Source organism: Protopterus annectens, chromosome 9.part0 (genome assembly GCF_019279795.1).
Source record: "Protopterus annectens isolate FY-2018-M chromosome 9.part0, PAN1.0, whole genome shotgun sequence".
NCBI classification, from domain to species: domain Eukaryota; kingdom Metazoa; phylum Chordata; order Ceratodontiformes; family Protopteridae; genus Protopterus; species Protopterus annectens.
In genome coordinates this window covers 1714769694-1714788936 of record NC_056743.1, presented here as the reverse complement: position 1 = coordinate 1714788936, position 19243 = coordinate 1714769694, and positions in this window count along the sequence as shown.

Sequence of the window (19243 nt, the reverse complement as noted above, 5' to 3'; positions counted from 1 at the left end):
GCTCATTTCACTGAATTTGAATTCACACTGACCAAATTGCTGAAAGCTCAAATTACTGAAAACGTATTTCACCAATTCTCATTTCACTGAAGAGAAGTACTGGCACTGTGTAGAGTATTGTAATGTAAAAGGTGTATGCCCTTTTCCCCACTGTAGTGCGATCCTGGAGTTAGTATATATAGCTGGGGGGGGGGCTTCCCACATTGGTGGATGTGGGGGGAGTAGCACCCCACCTAGTTTGGTTTTATATTATATTTCATTGAAACCTTCAAAATAACACATTTTAAACCATAGACATGCATACTTACAACACCAATGACTAACTCTTTCCAGAAGGCAATATATACCCAAACTAAGTGGGGGGCTACACTACCCACAACCCCCAATGTTGGGGGCTGTGCCCCCCCACCCCCAACTATATATACTAACTCCAGGATTGCACTACAGTGGGTAAATGGGCATTTACCTTTTACTTGCCTTACAGTACTCTACACAGTGCCAGTACTTCACTTTAGTGAAATGAGGATCGGTGAAATGAGTTTTCAGTAATTTGAGCTTTCAGAGATTTGGTCAGGGTGAAGTGAAAGTCAGTGAAATGAGCTTTCAATGAAACAAAGTAGACCCATCAAAACATGGGCTAATCTCTTGGCTAGGCTTATAAGGGCCTCAGGGTCAATAGCCTAGTAACCTCCTATGATCCTATGAACACCAAATCCAATGTATGCCCATATTTGTGAGTTGCAGAGGTAATCACCTAAGCAAACCTGAATACCTGCATAATACAAATCATGATCAAGATTCAAGGATTCCTTATCAACCCAAATGCTAAAGTCACACTGAATTGGACACCTCGATGATAATAGCATAAGTGATATGAGCATCTCCCTCTACTCCTAGTGGAACATTCTTGCACAGGTTGGTGGGAAGTGGAAAAGGATCTAACAACAATAAGCTGAGTAAACTGGCATTCCATAAAAAGGCCTTATTGGGACAGAGAAAATCTTAAACAATATGCAAAAGCCCACATGAGATAGGTACAGGCCATCCTCAACTGTTTTCCATCTCACTTTCCGGGCTGATACACATTGGGACCTCAAAGAATGAAACTAATAACATAGCTATTTGTTATTAAAGTCAGTAACCTTTTGTTTATATTACGGCATCATTCTTGGTGATGGAAGAAATTCTACTCAAGTCTAATTTCTCTGCAGCATTACAGACGCACCCAATGAGTTCCAACATGTCCCTCCTCATATAGTCTAAAGTGGTGCATCACAGGTCATTCACACTCACATATACATTGATTTTGTCCTATTCATATTTGAAGTGAAGGGACCTGAATGTCATTGTGATAAGGCAGATTCTAGTACATGAGAGGCAGCTGAATCTTTCTGCCAGACTATGGAGTCACCTACAACAAATACATTAACAGAGTAAGCTGACTGCTGTTATAGCCTGAAAGGGCTTAACCAATCCATTCTGGTGACTGTTGTCTCTGGGGGATGTTGGAAGAAATGTGGTATAAGGTGGTTGTTAGTGTACTGCAAATGTTTGGTTTCAGTGCGAGCATATCCAGTGCCACACAGATCTGTGTAATTTTGGAAATTATTTTTGAAGCACCTCAACACAGGAGGGTTCTATCTTTGCCTTGCAGTGTATGGATGTGGTGTTAATATGAGCATTGGTAACCAGTTTGCGTGAGAGTTTGACTCGTTATAATATTTGTACCTGCAGCATGTTGACATATTCTCTGGTAATAACAAGTAGTTATACGTGATCATGTACCAGTTTATACACTGCCACAGTGTCCCTATTACTAGAAGAATGGCAATGTAAAGGACACAGGCAAACTGAAAACCCACTAGTGATCCAGATATGTCAAGCAGCATACTATATGCAATGGGATGAAATGTGACGATCCTTGGTCAATCTATAACAGTGAGAAGGACATATGATTTATAAAGAGACAGTGAAGCAGAGTAAAAACAGAATGACACAATATAATGCAGCAGTTCAAAAAAGTGCAGCTCTGTAAAACATAGCACAAAACAGTACAATATGATACCATACACTAAAGTGCAACTCTATACATTCCCTATACAGTGCAGCCAGTACAGCTCAGTACAGTATAGCACAAAGCGCCCCAGTGTTACAAAGTGATTAAGTTATAGGCAGGGATATTACAATGTGGAAATCAGTGCAATACCAGTTTATCAGTGTTTGACTGGAAACCAAAAATGGATGCCACAACATAATAATCCAGAAGTCATAGATACAATGATCTCCAAGAATTCATGTGGTGGTTAATACAACAGGCAAAATTTCATAAAATTATATGAGCTAGACAATATGGTACAATACAGTACTCCCGGTGTCCAAAGCAGGCCAAGTCAAAGTGACCCAATAAAAAAATAGTGCAAGAAAAGTAGAATTAAAGAAGCAAGTTGTGTTTTAGTATCGCATAAGGATACAATACAACAGAGCATTACCCAATTAGCCACAGATGAGGAATAAACAGCAGGGAGTGATAATTATCAGTGCAGCCAGGTGTAGCCTAGCATGGGTGAACACTAGTGTACACTTGTCTAGGGAATAGGGGATAGGGGATAGGAGAATAAGACAGTTAACAAGATAAATATTGACTTCTATTCTATGCTCTGTTAGAGTACCGAAATATAGCCATGACTGCAACCCATGTGACCCCCAGCTCAAATAGCAGCTTGGGTACTCGACAGGGTTGGCAGAGAGACTGGCATGTTTTTATCAAAAAAGGTGAGAAGATATGTGCTGATATAGAACTCAAGGAGGTTAGACGTCAGGCTTGGGGGCAAATAGATGGCCTAGTGCATGCCTCTTCAGGCCAGGCTGTGGTGCATTTTGTAGTTTCCTAAACCCAGCCAGTTGTAGCTGTGCTAGGCACACAGGTCAGCAAAAAATCCCCAAACCCTGTGGTTGGCAGTAGCACACCCGATGCTTTGCCCATGCCTTTAATGAGTGAAAAAAGGAAACAAGTACCTGTAAGTTAACCCCTCAGAGCGAAGGAGGGTGGGCTTATTTGGGCCAGCAGTGAGGTACAACTTGAAGGAAAATGAGGTACTGTATGAAAATAAATAAATAAACCTGCTGCACTAAGCACAGCACTTTCCAGATGGTATGGGATATTTTATAAGTCAAATTCGGTAGCTGACTTCAAGGTAGCTTCATCATGTCACACCCCAAATACAACACATTTAAAGCAGATCACAAAAACACACAAGCCAATTAAAATAAACTCTTTGCCGTCTATGCACAAGGTACAAGGTTCAATCCTGATCTCTGGCTGCTCTCTCATTGTCTCTGGGGGTTCCTCCCACCACCCAAAAAATATCCTGAGGGTTTCCATCTAAAACTCACCCAAGAATGGAATCATGGGCAGCAGTAACACAGACTCTAGATGGTGCCCTATGGGAAGGAGAGTTGTATACACTGACTGTGATGCACATTATCCTCAAGACAGAACACAGATCACAGACTGCACACTGTGGTAGGGCTAGTTATACAATGGTGTAAAAAATATGGCTCTAGGTGATGCAGTCATGTTGATTAATGTCGGCAAAAGGGTATGGCTATATGCCAGTGATCGATGAGTTGAGGACCCAGTGCACTCAGAACTATGCCAGGGACCCATGCTAAAGGTTGGAGAGGTGTATGTGCCTATATTGGCCAGTGTGTGCCTGCCATAAAGCCCAGCAGCCTAGGGTTAGTAACAGACTGGGCAGCTGGTGTACAGTTGCCCAGCTTGGGATACCTGGCATAGCTCTGTTGAGCAAAAGATGGGCATAAAGTCGATCAACCTACCGAACATGAACTAAGAATTGTTACACTCAAAGTAGGTTCACTGACAGGCTGGAGCTTGGAAGTGGATGACATGATGGTAAGGAGGAGGCTGGAGACATGATAGAAAGGCAGTGCAGCAAAGCCACTTGGCTTGAGATCCAGAGTCTTCTACTCAGGCACAGGACAGGCTATAATTGGTGTGAGAATTGTGGTGAGGGAGCTGCTTCAGAAAACAGTGAGGGATGTCATCGGAATTAGTGAAAGACTTGTGGCAATCAGACTCCAGTGTAATGATAGGGCAGTATTCATAATCTCAGCCTATGCCCCACAGCAGGGTTGTGATAGTAAGGAAAGGAGTGCAATCAGACAGCAGTTGCAGGACCTACTAGGTAAAGCAGGACAACATGAATTCGTGTTGATAATGCGTAACCTCAATGCACATATTGGGACAGACAGAACAGGACATGAGGACTGCTGGGTCCACATGACTGTGGCAACAGGAATAAAGAAAGAGAAGCCATTCTATACTTCTGTCTACCAAGTAGCCTAATAGTAAGTAACACATGGTTCAGCAAGAGAAACAGTCAGAAGATTCGTACAAGAGCGGCCAACGTGCAACTCGGGTAGACTTTCTCCTAGTAAGCTGGGGTAGAATCAGTGATTGCAAAGCCATTCCAAGTGACAAGTCATTCCACAGCATAAACCAGTGTTGCCACAACCAGCTGCAAGCAGTGGTCAGAGAAGGCTCCAAGGTCAACAGACACCAGGCTGAATACCTGGAAGGTGAATGGAAAGAAAGCACATATTCCAGAAATTACTCTAGGCTCTAGCACCTCAGGAAGAAGAGGAAATAGCTGGAGTGGAAGAAGAATGGCAGTGTCTCGAAACAGAATGTGTGAGGACTACAGAACAGATATGCAGCTGAATCAGGTATGGAAAAAAGGTGCATATGGAAATATGATGGTGGAATGCAGAAGTCCATGAAGTCATCAAAACAGATAAGGAGTGTGGAAAAAGTGGGAGATAGCAAAGATGGATCATGATAATAAGGAATACTGGTTGGCCATCAAAGAGGCTAAGAGAGGAGTTGCAATGCAAAGAACATGGCATTAGAGACACTATACCAGCTTCTGGAATGTGACTCAGTAGATGGCACTAAAAGCTCTATCATGTTACAAGGCAAATACAGAAACATAAAGAAAATAGTCAGACACCCTTCATAAGGGATACCAGCAACAACCTGCTCACCAATCCACAGGACATCAAAGGCAGATGCAAGGAGTAATTCCACCAGATTCTGAATGAACAAAATCCCACAGAGGCTGTGCTGCCCCAGACACAGCCTACAATGAGAGAAGTAGAGGAGCCCCCCCCCCCCATTAGTAATAACAGCTGTAAGAAAAATGAAATCAGGGAAAGCAGAAGGTTCAGACGAGTTCACAGCAGACACAATAAAGATGTTGGGTGAAATAGGTTAGAAATGGCTCCTGAGGGTACTCATAGCAGTATGGAGAGAAAGGCATATCTCAGAAGACCGGAGAACAAGCATACTAGTGTCAGTGTTCAAGAACAAAGGGAGCGTTCACTACTGTGGGCAGTACAGAGGTATCAAACTCCTGTCACACAGCATGAGAGTTCTGAAGAGGGTGATTGATAAACTTACATGCAGAGTAGTAGAACATAAGATAGGAGATGAGCAGTTTGGATTAAGATCAGGATGCAGCACAACTGATCTGATGTTTGCAGTGAGACAGATAATTGAGAAGAAGAAGCTAGAGATGAGGTAGGAGTCCAACTGGGTATTGTTAGACTTGGAGAAAGCATATGACAAGGTTCCAAGGAAGCTGATTTGGACAATCCTGCAGTGGTTTGAAGTCTCAACTAGTAGAATTAGTGCAGGCTATGTACAAGAATCCAATGACTCAATTACAAAATGTGTTTAGTCTCACAGAGAGGTTCCCAGTGGGAGTGGGTGTGCATTAGGGTTCAGATCTCTGGGCACTGCTGTTCATACTGGTGATGGACTACATTAGCAAATAAGTTGCAGAAGACAGATCAACAAAGTTTCTGTCTGCAGACAATGTGGCATTACAGGCAGACTCTGAGCAAGAACTTTGGCAAAGGATAAGGCAATGGAATGCAAAGGTGAAGGCACATGGGATGAAACTGGGTCCAGATAAGGCAGTTGTAATGCAAGCAAATGGAGGAAATCATAAGTTGACAATTGGATAGAAGAGAAAATAGTGGAACGGGTTAACAGGTTTAAGTATCTGAAAGGGGCAGTTGAGGAGAAGTTTAGTCTGAATGAAGAGGTCAAAGCTAGAATCAGAGGGGCTACAGCCAACTGGCACAGAGTGTCAGGGGTAAGGTATGACAGAAGAATGCCAACAAAGCTGAAAAGTAAGGTGTACAAAACAGTGGTGCACCCAGTACTACTGTATGGTACAGAAACATGGGCAGTAAGGGCAGAACAGTTAAATAAGTTAAATGGTAATAGAGATGAAGAGCCTGAGATGTCTGGTAGGAAGCACACTGTGAAACAGATGAAGAAATGAGGACATCAGAACAAAAGCCAAAACAGATCCAATTGCAGAAAAGGTCAAAGAGAACAGATAACAGTGGTTTGGACACGTGCAGAAAAGCAGACAATCTGGTGAAGACGATTTGGGACAGATAGAAAGAAGGCAGGAGGAAACAAGTACACCCAGCAAAGATAGATTGCATGAGAAAAGACCTGCAGCAGGTAGGCGTGAGTGTTGAAGAAGGTAGGAGAGTGGCACTGAACAGAGAAAGATGGCAACAGTTGACATGACACCCTGACCCATGTTGAAAATAGGAAAAAGGGGGTTGATGACGATGATGAGGTAATCGATAGTAATTCAGCCGTAAAACAGCAGTAACACCTTCTGCTACTGTGGGGGGAATCAAGCTAAACCATTTTCAGGTTAAAATCACTACACCTCCAAATAAGACATTTAAAAGGGCACAAGCACACTCTAACATATAAAATAAGTACAAACATTACTTCCCAGAAGTTGTGGGACTGTTTAAAATGGAATCACCCTGAACATAAAAGTATTGTCTGTGATACACGGTCAGATCTCAAGTCCGCAGAAACACGTTGATTTTACTGTCCATGGTGCAGGTCATATCCCAAGTCTACAAAACACACGTATAAAGTACTGCCTGAGTCACAGGGTCATATCCTAAGTCTGCAAAGCACATGTACACAATACAGACAAACTCCTGTGACCTACTCCATTTTTTTGTAAAAGAACAAAGAATGGATGCAAATATTTATTTCACAAAATGTTTTTTTAAACAAGAAACATCTTTATTAAACCATCACTTATGACATAGGCAATCAAATGTTATTTATTTATTGACATTTGTTTACCGGGAAAGTCGACATGAGTAATAAATAACCATTTTCAGTGGAGGCCTAGAGAGAAAAGCTCAAAAGAGTTAGATAACATCAAGTAAAAAAGTAGTGTAGATGTAATTAAAAAAATGTATACATACATAGTACAGGAGATTTATGGTATCATACAGAGAAAACTGTAGCTTGGCTATTTTTTTTTTTTGTTTGTTTTTTTTTTGTAGTTTTTACTAATTGGTTTCACTATGTGACCTTTTTACTCTTTCGTTTGCATATAGTAGTCTTGGAATATAGTCTTTTATTTATTTTCCCTTAAACAATTTCTTATGAAAACAAGCAGCATTAGAAACAACCATAATTTATAATAGCTACTTTTATTGTTTTCTAGCACTGTGACGTATTTTGAGAATAATGATATTCTTAAGAAAGGCATGTTTTGTATGATGGCCTCATTCTATTCAGACCATTTTGTTATTATTAGCATTTTTATACAAAAATGTGTACAAATCATCTATGTATTGTGGTTTGGCTTTTTTGTTTATACAGATGGGAATATATTCAATAACCAGAAATGTGATGATTCATGTAAAGCACGATGAGAAACTGTGCAAAGCCAGAATGTTAAGGCCTTTAAAACATTTTTTCTCCATTATAGAATATGATAGTAAAGGGACCTTGTTAAGCAATTTTAAGCGCATAGTATGCCAATATGGAACACCTTCAATTTAAGTTATTCATGTAAGACTTTTGTTAACATGGTAAGAATAAAATGTTTTGTTTATTTCAAGAATTCATTTATCCCAATTATTGTGAAGCAGTGTATCATTCTTTGATCTTATTGTTTTATAAATCTGTGATTTTTTTTAATTTATTTAAATGCATAACTTAGATTTTGTTCTGCTGTTTTATTTATTTCATTCAATAAAAAGGAATGTTTGTTGTGAAAATGCATGGTATGGCACAGTGATGCAGATTAGCATTGTCACCAAAGAGCAAGAGGTTTGATTCTCAGTTGGGGTGCCTTCTGTAGATATTCTGCGTGCCCTCCCTGTGTTCATGTGTTTTTAGGGGGTATTCTGTTCTCTCCACCATATTCTGAAGTCATGCAGTTGATGGACTTTAGGCTCTAAATTGGCATGTATGTGGTATGGAAGAATGACTGCAGCAGGGATGGCTACCCAGCAGTGTGGACATTGGTTCTAGATGATGGTCACAGCTGATGTGACAAAAAATAGTTCAGGGTGTGTGACTGTACAGCAAATGAATAAACCAGGAACATGTAAAAACTGCTCAAGTAGTGTTAATTGCAGGCGGTAGAAGTCAAAACACAGACTGCTTGTTCGTGCAAATTATGTGATTTATTTAATACACAATGTTCACTTAAAAATGGCAATAACAATTTACAAAAATGATTAAGTGCTTTTGTCCCAGTATTCCAGTATTATTACACTAAATGAGCAGTTTTTATGTGTTCACAGTTAATGTGACTTCCTGACCTCACGTACGTGATGTGAAAAGGGGGCTAATGCTGATGCTGTTCAGTGTGGCCTAATTTCAAGGTCTACTCACATACAGCACTTTTTCCATACAGTTATTCCCAAATATTCATAAACAGAGAGTGATGCTGTATACATGTATCCCATCCCCTGTACTCAGTATGCTAACAGGAACCTCTGGTTCACAAACATGAAACATGGTAGTCCCCAGGGGTGAACATGCACATTTCTGCCTTGTTGAAAGGTGCATGGCAGTGCCTGATATGCATTAGAGTAGCATGTGGTCCTGTGCTTGAGGAACCAGATATGTTCACCAGAGACATCTTTCCACATGCAAAGCTTTAGCTTATATATATATATATATATATATATATGGGTCTACCTGACAACGTCGAAAACTGAGAACGCCGACGATGAGAACACTGACACCAGAAGATCGAAAACTGAGATGACCGACAGATGAAAACCCCGACGCTGAGAACAACGACATGTGAAAAGGCTGTGTAAGTATGCGGTAGTGACGGATGTTAGGGTGCGAGTAAGGTAAGTGTGCGATATTGACGGAGTCTAGGGATAGGGGTGGGTTAGGTGAGTTAGGGTTAGGGCGCGGGTTAGATGAGTGTGCGATAGTGACAGTCTTTGGGTTAGGGGCGGGTTAAGTGAGTTAGGGTTAGGGCGCGGGTTAGGTGAGTGTGCAATAGTGACATTCTTTGGGTTAGGGGCGGGTTAAGTGAGTTAGGGTTAGGGTGCGGGTAAGGTAAGTGTGCGGTAGTGTCGTGTAATGTGTAGTTTACGTTTTGTGTGTCGGCGTTTTGGGTGTCAGTGTTATGGTGTTCGGTTTTGTGAGTTGTCGGTTTTGTGCGTTTTCGGTGTTTTGGGTGTCGGGTTTGTGGCATGTCGGTGTTGTGATACGGATCCATTTATATATATATATATATATATATATATATATATATATATATATATATATCTTCTATGAAGGTCCATAATCCTGTCTTGCTGTTTATCATAGTGAACAAAGGTTCAGCACAAACTTTCTCCTGTCACTGTTTTCCAAATGGACATGTTGATACCTTGAATGACTTCGCCTGAGTACCACATTGCTTGGCCATTCTCTCACTGTGCATCATGCTGAGTCGGAGCTCATTCAAACTATTGTATTTTATGGGATAACTTCTTACCAGCATTATCTGCTGACATCACTTTTACCTTTGGGTTATTCAGTATAAGCATTACAATGGTTGCCACACAGATGATTGTATTGTAAAGCAGAGGGATACCAAGAGCAGCCAGCTATATGTCCTTCCACTTAGACTGACCGACAGAACATCATTGCATGCTATCACTCTGAATACTTTAACAAATGACCTCACATATACCCATGGTGATGAATCTGAAATGAATAGATATTCCATGTGCATGTCAATTTCATGCATCTAACTTGACAAATGCACCTGCAGTTCTGCTTCTTTTTATTATCTACCCTTCTATGCACCACCAGCATGAAAGACTGCTGTGCTTGAGTCATAACCATATTAAGACAGTGAGGGGTTATGGTGCTATGAAAGCTCCCATTGTTCGGAGTTTGCCAACATCACAGTGAGGGGGTAGGAAAGGGTATTTATTGTGTGGGAGAAGGTTTTTCTGCACCAGAGAAAACTCTATTATTGGTAGGGATTTTCTTGTCATGCAGTGGAGGTGTTGGGGCAGTGTAAGGTTATAACAGTGCTGCTGTGTTGCTCAGCACTGTCTACTGTGCAATATTGTGGCAGGAAAGGCAGATCACTATGGCCACTGACACTGTAGCACCTGTTACTATGCCACTGTATTCCTGTAGGTTGCGCTATGGGAACCGTGTACAACAGTATTGTGCATGTTCTAAATTCCACAGAGTTGTGGGGTGGGTATATTTTTGCTTGGCTCTTAGGGAACAACTTGTACACAATGGAGCAAGACCATGCACCCAGGTGAAACCCACGTGACCACAGGGAGGACATGCAGATTCTGCACAGAAGGCACCCCAGCCGTGGATCGAACCGGAGAACCTCTTGCTGTGAGGCAGCAATGCTAACCGCTGCACCACCAAATCTCCCTTTTTAATTTCACCAAGAGAGTTCAAATTCTCAAACTTCATTAAATTTGCTTTATAAAATACAGGAAACGCCAGTTTTTCTAATTTGCTTAGCCATTTGTTGTGTAGAAGATTTGGTATATTTCTTAATACATAAATTGTGTTGGTAAAATATAATAGTAAAGGTTCCTATATTTAAAATGCATCATGAACCTTTATTCAATAATCAGCATAAATGTAAAGAAAAGCCTTTGAATTCAGAAAGAACCCAAACTCTGGCAATATGAGCTGCAGACAAAAGAGACAGTTTCCCCAGTGCTGGAAACTGCAATTCTAAGACGTGTTAGCTGTAATAAAGAAAGGTCTCATTATCAGCTAATTTCATGTCTACCACAAATGCAAATCAGCATTTTCCCTCGTAGTGGTCAACACTGGTGGACCATGCATTGCATTGACACCATTATCCCTCCGCTCACTCTCTCTCACACTCAAACACACACACACACACACACACACACACACACACACACACACACACACACACACACACACACACACACACACACGCACACACACACATACAAACATCGACATTTCTCTTATCTGTCCCCAACTTGACAGAATGTCCTTAAAGTCTTTTCTTATGCTTTGTTCCTGCCCTTGTAAATCACAGATCCTTACTGTCAGTCAATAAAGGTAACTAGAGTTTCATTCCTCTTATTGTCGGTAAAGTGCATTTTGATGTGAGGCCTATTGGTTCATAGGTGTGTACTAGGCTAATGACCCTGGGGCCTTTGCAAGCATAGCCATAGGATTATCCTGGCATCGTGCCACCCGACCTCAGTTCCCAGTACCTCTGTCGAGTAGAGCCACTGGAGTTATCTCCGGGGTGAATTTTCTATTTCCCATCCACTCATCAAGATTTCTGTTGAAAAGCACCAGTGAGGTGCTCTGCTTGACATGTATGGGAAGTCTATTCCATTGCATGGGCAGTCTCTGGGTTATGAACCTGTCCCTCCAGTATGTTCTGTTGATTGTGGTAATGAGGTTGAGGTCTCTGGAGCATGTGGTGTGGAGGGACTGGGATTTCTTTAAGCATTTCTAACACAGCTGGGTCAGACATGGCTTTGTAAGTCAAGAAGAGATCGCCTCTAAGTAGGTGACATGAGACAGAGAATAATTGGAGCTTTTTGAGTCTGTCCACATAGGACAAGTGTTTAAGGAATAGGATCTTCTTTGTGAGGTACTTTTGCAGCCTCTCCAGTTGTTGCAGGTCAAATGGGCCATTGCACTCAGTGATTGGCCTAATGAGGGAAGAGTAGCGGGAGACAATGACCTCTTTCTTCCTGGATGCAAAACCATTAGTAATGAGATGTGCCACATAGAAGGACTTTCTGAACACAGTGGCAATGTGGTGATCAAACGAGAGGTTGCTGTCAAACTGTGTTCCCAGATCTCTTATAACACCTTCTGTATTCAGTGGACTACCATCAATGTGGTAATTCATGGGAAGTGGGTTTTTACCAAAGGGGATAACAACATATTTTTGGCATTGAGCTTAAGGCCATGGTTCTGACACCAGTCGTTGGTCTCAGTGAGGCCATTCTGTAGGATGTCAACATCACTTGGGGAGTTAATAATAGCTCCAAACTTACAATTGTCTGCAAACTTTGTCAGCCAGAGTCCCTTTGTGTTGGCCTGGACTTCAGAGATGTAGATACCAAACAGGAGAGGACCCAGGATGGAACTTTGTGGGACTCTACTCGTGACTAGTTGGCAGTCTGACTTGGAGTCAGCTACTTTCACACTGTGGTTCTATCTGTGAGCCAGTTTGCAACCCACCTAGTGATACAGGGGTTGTTGCCTAGCTTAGTGAGTTTTTCTATGATTCCTGAGTGGGGAATGGTATCAAAGGCCTTGGCCAGATCAAGGTAGGATGTATGAACCACCTTGCCTTCATCCACAGCTCTGGTGACTGACTCAAAGAAGTCGACCAAGTTGAGCAGGCATGATTTACCCTTCACAAAACCAAAATGTGTGGGATCCAGTTTGGAGATTCCCTATATCCTTGTTTATTAGATCCATGATGATGCATTCCATAGCTTTGCATATCAGACTCATCAGGCTACTGGGGCAATAGTTCCCAGGGTCTGTAGTCACTCCTCCTTTGTGGAGAGGGATGACTGTAGCAGTGCGTGATTTGGTACGGACAAAGCCTGAGTTGAGGCTGTGATTGAACAGGGCACACAAGTGAAGTGCCAGTTCACTGTGTAGTTCATGTAGAACACAGCCAGGAATATTATCAGGTCCCATAGAAGCTGTATTCTTGGCCTTGCACAGTGCTGTTTTAACCTGTGCAGCAGTAATACTGGGTGCCTGGCAATCTACTGGTATTGCGATTGGTCTTTAGGGGGGGTAAAGTTAGCACTGAATCTGTCGGCCAGTATATTGGCAACATCTGCTGGCTCAGTATAGGAGGTACCATTGTGCAGTAGCTCAGAGCAAATCTGGGTATTGTCGTGGGGATTCTTTGCATAACTATAGAAGGCCTTGTGGTTGTCTTTACTGTCTGCTACAATTCTGTTTTCATAGCTAGCTTTAGAGAATCTGATGAGGGATCTCAACTTTTTGTTGAGGCTGGTAAGGGAGTTTTTCCAGTCTTGGGACTTCACCTTATTCTGCATCAGTTTCCTCCTCCTTCTGTTGTAGAGTAGAGTGGCTTCATTTTTTTGGAGGAGAGCTTATCAGTTCTATTGGGTATGGAGAGATCCATGCATTTGCCACAAGAATTGCATTTATATTCATTATTTTACTCTTGCTTATAATGCCTACAAGAATTGCATATACATTTATTAGTAACTATGACTGAATGTAAATGTTTTATTTTACTATTACTAACTTTATAGCCCTGATACCTGTGCTAACTCTGTTATATCCTCTTCATTTGTCTCCTTTTCTCCCCAAAGTACCCAGCTCAACACTGTTCTGAACCTGCCCTAGCCACAACCTATCTGGTGACATAAGAACCTGTCCAAACTCCAGTGGCTGCATCTGCTTGACTCCTTTTCTTTGCACCCTCCATCAAGGAAGAAAGAAAGTAGGTTATGGACTTAGTCCCATTTGTACAGTAGGCCTCTGTCAACTATTTTTACCAGGGTTTTAAAGTTCGCTTTGAGTTTGAGCAACCAGCAGCCTTTACCCCACCTTTCCAGCTACCCAACAGCCAATTCACCTCCTCACTTACAATAACCCACTCTAAGTATTAGATCTTCCATAGCTCTTCTCCAGTTATCTCTCCCATTCACTTTCTTCAATTATTAGTTTTTCCACTAGGTGGCACCCTTATCTTTTCCCTTTTTCTCTGCTTCTCTCTCTCTCTCGCTGTGTCCCACCTCTGTAATTATAGTATATTTCCTCTTATCTCCCTTCATCCGCATCCTGTCCAGTACTTACTGCCTTTCTCCCTGTTTTACCCCAGCAACTGTACTATACTCTTCTAATTCTTGACCTGCTCCTCCTCTTATTCACCTTGTGGTGAAACAGTAATTTACTCTCCTCTATTTTACATTAATTAGATTTCTGTCAATCTAGACCTTTCCTACTCATGTTCTACCTCACATACCTATAGTTACCTGCATTTCTGATAGTCTCTTCTCCAGCTTCTCCTTTAATTGTCTTTACACGCTCCGTTCGCCCTACGGGCTCACTCCACTCCCCTACCTTACCCCCAATTCCCACCCACCCCCGGGGGTCCTACACTTATACTTCCCTAACCACACCCTCTCTCGATTCCAACCAATCCCATACTTCACCCTACCCCACATACTTTAACCACACCCCTACCCTCTAACAATCACTCACAATAATCCACTCCTTAGGGGACCTCTACCATATCCTCCTACTCTTAACTCATACATCTTAGTGCCCCCTCTCTTCTCTTCTTGTATTCCTTTATCTTCCTCTCCTCCACATCTTACTCCCTCTTTTTATCCCTACACTCAAGTTCTTATTTTATTTTTCCTCTAAGATGCCTCTCCCTGATCTAGCCAAGCCAACACTTATAGTTATACTCTTAACTACCCTCTTCTCAGCCTACCTTCTTACCTCCTTTCAAAAACTGCACTATTTCCAGCTTAACCATTCCCACAAACAAACTACAATTTATACATACATATCCCTAAGTAGACATTCTAACATAACTTCCACTCCCAGTTACCTACTACCTAAATACCACAGACTCTCCCACATTAAATATGACCTACCCTCAGAAGAAAAATTGAAAATTCAAACTTACCTTAGAAATAATTCAGTAACAAAACTAAATAATCCCTCCTTAAAAGATGGAGACATCCACCCCAACCCTGGCCCTACCAACCCTACTATCCAAACATCTCACCCTAAACTCAATAGCTCTCTCCTAATAGGGCATCTGAATATCCAAAGCATGAATAATAAAGTACCTCACCTTCATGCCCTCCTAGACATTCACTCCTTTGATATCCTCTGCCTCACTGAGACTTGGTTGAAACCAGAAACGAAAGACAATGAAATTATTCCCCAAGGCTATAATATAGTGAGACTAGACCGAACAAAATGTAAAGGTGGTGGAGTAGCAATTCTATTTAAAAATGGACTTCATATCTCTACCCTACCATCTTATCCAACCCAGGATAGCAACACAGAAGTCCTCATAACTAAGCTCCAAATCAATGCTAACAAATCTGTATACATTATATGTATTTACATACCACCTGGCAATAATATAACTACATTAGAGGCTTTTCTTAGCTGGGTGTCTTCTACTTACCCCCAAGAAACAATAATACTAGGCGACTTTAACATTGACTGGAAAAGTGTTAATGCTGACAATCCTACCTCTCATATCAACCTCTATGGCTTTACCCAAACCATAACCTCTACAACAAGAATTAACAAACCTAATAAAAAAGAGGGTACCTTAGACTGGATACTCATTAACAAAGTGAAATGAACCTACAAAGTAGGAACCCTGCCAGATGATGTAAGTGATCATTCTTTGACCTACATCACAAGAGAAAAGAAAGATTTTCCAAACCCCCCCCCCACCTTTAGGATAGCGTGCTCTACCAAACACTTTAACACAGAATTATTTCAAACTGATCTCAGAGCATGCAACCGGAACCCTTTAAAATCCCTTCCACTTGAAGAGGCTGTAAAGTATTTTAACACTACTTTCTTATCTATTCTTGATAAGCATGCTCCTAAACGTTCCATCAGAATGAAGTCCAACACAGCCCCATGGCTCTCGAATGAAACTAGAAATCAAATTCTACTTAGGAACAAAGTCTGGGCTAAATGGAGATCTAATAGAAATAGCTCTGATCATCTCCATTTTAGGCAGCTTAGAAATAGTACAAAAAAGGCAATACTTACAGACAAAAAAAACTACTGCTGTAAACTTCAACAAACTCATCAAAATAATCCACAAAAGTTCTGGTCTTGCATAAATAAACTCCTTTCCCCAGGTAACTCCGGAACACCCACCCCACTTGATGCAAATCCAAATACTCCCCATCAAACTGCCAATACCTTTAACTCTTTCTTCACTGAGACTATACAATCTCTAGCTTGGCAACTTTTCTCTGATAACTCCAGCCTTCCCATCAACTTACCTCACTCTTCCTCTAAATTCAAACTACAACCCATTTCTACTTCTCTCATCTATAAATTTATTCATAAACTTAAGCCATGTACTCCATCTGCTGACGAACGTCCTTCCCAATATCTCCAAAAAGCAGCCAAAGTAATTGCCTACCGCATATCTATACTTATAAATAGGACAATCCAAGAAGGAACCATCCCAGATATCTGGAAAATCTCCCATATTACCCCCTTACATAAAGGTGGGAACTCCAATGATTATTCTAACTATCGGCCAATTGCTCTCTTATCACCCTTAGCAAAAATTATGGAGAAATGCATTCACCAACAACTTTTACATCATCTCTCTCTAAATAACTTAATAGCAAGCTGTCAACATGGCTTTAGGCCATCACATAGTACCACCACTGCCCTCCTATCCTTTACAGAGACCATCAATAAAAACTGCAACAAAAACATCCTCTCATCTGCACTCTTCATCGACCTCTCCAAAGCCTTTGACATGTTTAACCATACCCTCCTAATTAATATTCTTGAATCTCTTTTCTTTGATTCTCTGGCCATTAAATGGTTTAGATCATACCTCAGCAATAGGCAACAGGCAGTTCTCTGGGAAAATCATATTTCTTCCTTTTTACCTGTCACCATCAGGGTCCCTCAGGGCTCCATTCTTGGACCACTTCTTTTCTCCTTATTTATTAATGATCTCCATGTAGCAATTCCTCAAGCCATCTGTATTCAATATGCAGATGACTCCACACTAATATGCTCAGCAACCTCTCCAACTGAACTATATTCTCTTACTCAAAATGTTTTCAACACTGTAGAAACATGGTTTACCAAACGTTGCCTCCTTCTTAATGCCAAAAAAACAAAACTCCTTCTCTTTACACCGACTACTAGGTCCACCCCCTTAGACTTCTCAGTCTCTTCAAATAATGGCACTGTCATTTTCCCTGACTCTACCACCAAACTTTTAGGAATAACCATTGACAATAATCTCTCATTTGATCACCATATAAACAACACCATTAAAATAGTCAACAGAAAAATAGAATCCTTATATAGGATAAAACCTTTCTTAACCTCAACAGCCAGAGCCAAGATCGCTCACTCCCATCTAATCTCAACCCTTCTGTATGCCTCACCTATACTTACCAACTTTAAGAAAACTAACCTCAACAAATTAGCAACTTCCTACAATAATATTGCCAAATTCGCTACTGGCAATCCCTTCAGAACTCACCACTGTTCTAATCTTAGGCAACTAGACTGGCTGGAATTCCAAAACCATCTGATAATCCCCCAACTCACAATTGCCCACAAAATATTTTACCAACCAATAATACCCCTATACTCTTAAAACTCTTAATCCCATATAATAATCTGAACTCCTTACGCTCTTCTAACAAACTCCTTGATACCTTAACAAAGTCTAATAATACAGCTGGTGACTCTCTGTTTACTAACACAGCAGGAAAAAACTGGAACCTGTTACCCAATGAACTAACACTAATTACATCCTTGCCACTCTTTAAACAAAAACTAAAAAAACACCTCCAAAGGCACTGGCTATGCCCTTGTAGTAACCCTGACTAACAACCGTCTTTCACCCGTTTCTTCCTCTTCTAACCATACTTCCAAACATTTAAATTCTTAGTCTTGTAATTAAGACTGACACTATTTAAACTCTAATCAACTTATTGCTTAAATCCTTCAACCTGATGCGAACTATTGTACATAACACTTAATGTATTATATCTGTTTTAGCTTTCTTAAGCAATATTATGTTCACTGTTACTTTTCTTAAGTGTTTTGATCTCTGAAATGTTATAACTACCTGTTTTATTTGGTTTATTAATCCCATATTTACCATGTAACAATATTTTTTACACATTTGTATATCTGTGTGGAGCTTTTCTCCCCGGGCCTCTACTGAAAATGGATATATATATCCACCTAGACTAGCCCGGTTAACAAATGTAAAATAAAAATAAAATAAATAAATTTGTATACATGTTTGTACAGTGCATCGGTGTATGATTCGGCAGTCATGCAACTATTTTCCATTTGCATGGGTGCCGTGAAATTATCCACCTCTGTTTTTAGGAGCCCAAAGTTAGCATTGGAGAAGTTTTTCATGGTGGTTACCTTTGTGTGTGTGTGTGTGTGGGGGGGGGGGGGGTGATGTGGATTTCCAAGGTGATTAGTTTGCGGTCGGATCTAACCAGGGAGGAGCTGACTATTGGTGTAGATCAATGGTCGTCCATGTTAGTAATGACCACGTCAAGGATGTTGCTACCTCTACTGGGGCAAGAACGAACTGGTCCAGGGCACTGGAATTAAGAACTCCAGGAAACGTTGAGCAAGTGTATTTGTACATGAGTAGTTTTCCCAGTTAATGGAGGGGTAGTTGAAGTCGCCTAGTATTAGAGTGTTAGCTTGGACCCTAATATTATCCAGGGTGCTTAGGAACGTGGAGTGTGAGTCTTGTGACATGGTTGGGGACCTATAGCAGGCTACAACCTGAATCATTGTCTTACCCAGCGTTAGCTGCACCTGAAGTTTCTCTGATACGTTACGTTGGGCTACCAGTCTGAAGGTGTGCACATTCTTTATGAATATGGAAACACCACCGCCTTTGGAGCTTCGATCCATGTTCTGGGGCAGAAAGGTGTGGAAAGAGTTATAGCCTGGTAGTGTAGGGCTGCTTTCTGCTGCCTTGAACCAGGTGTCTGTTACAGCACAGATGTTGATATTCTCCATTTTAAGGAGTGCTTCGAGCAACTGCATTTTGAGATTTAGATTTCTAGCGTTGAGCAGCATGACCCTCAGATTTCA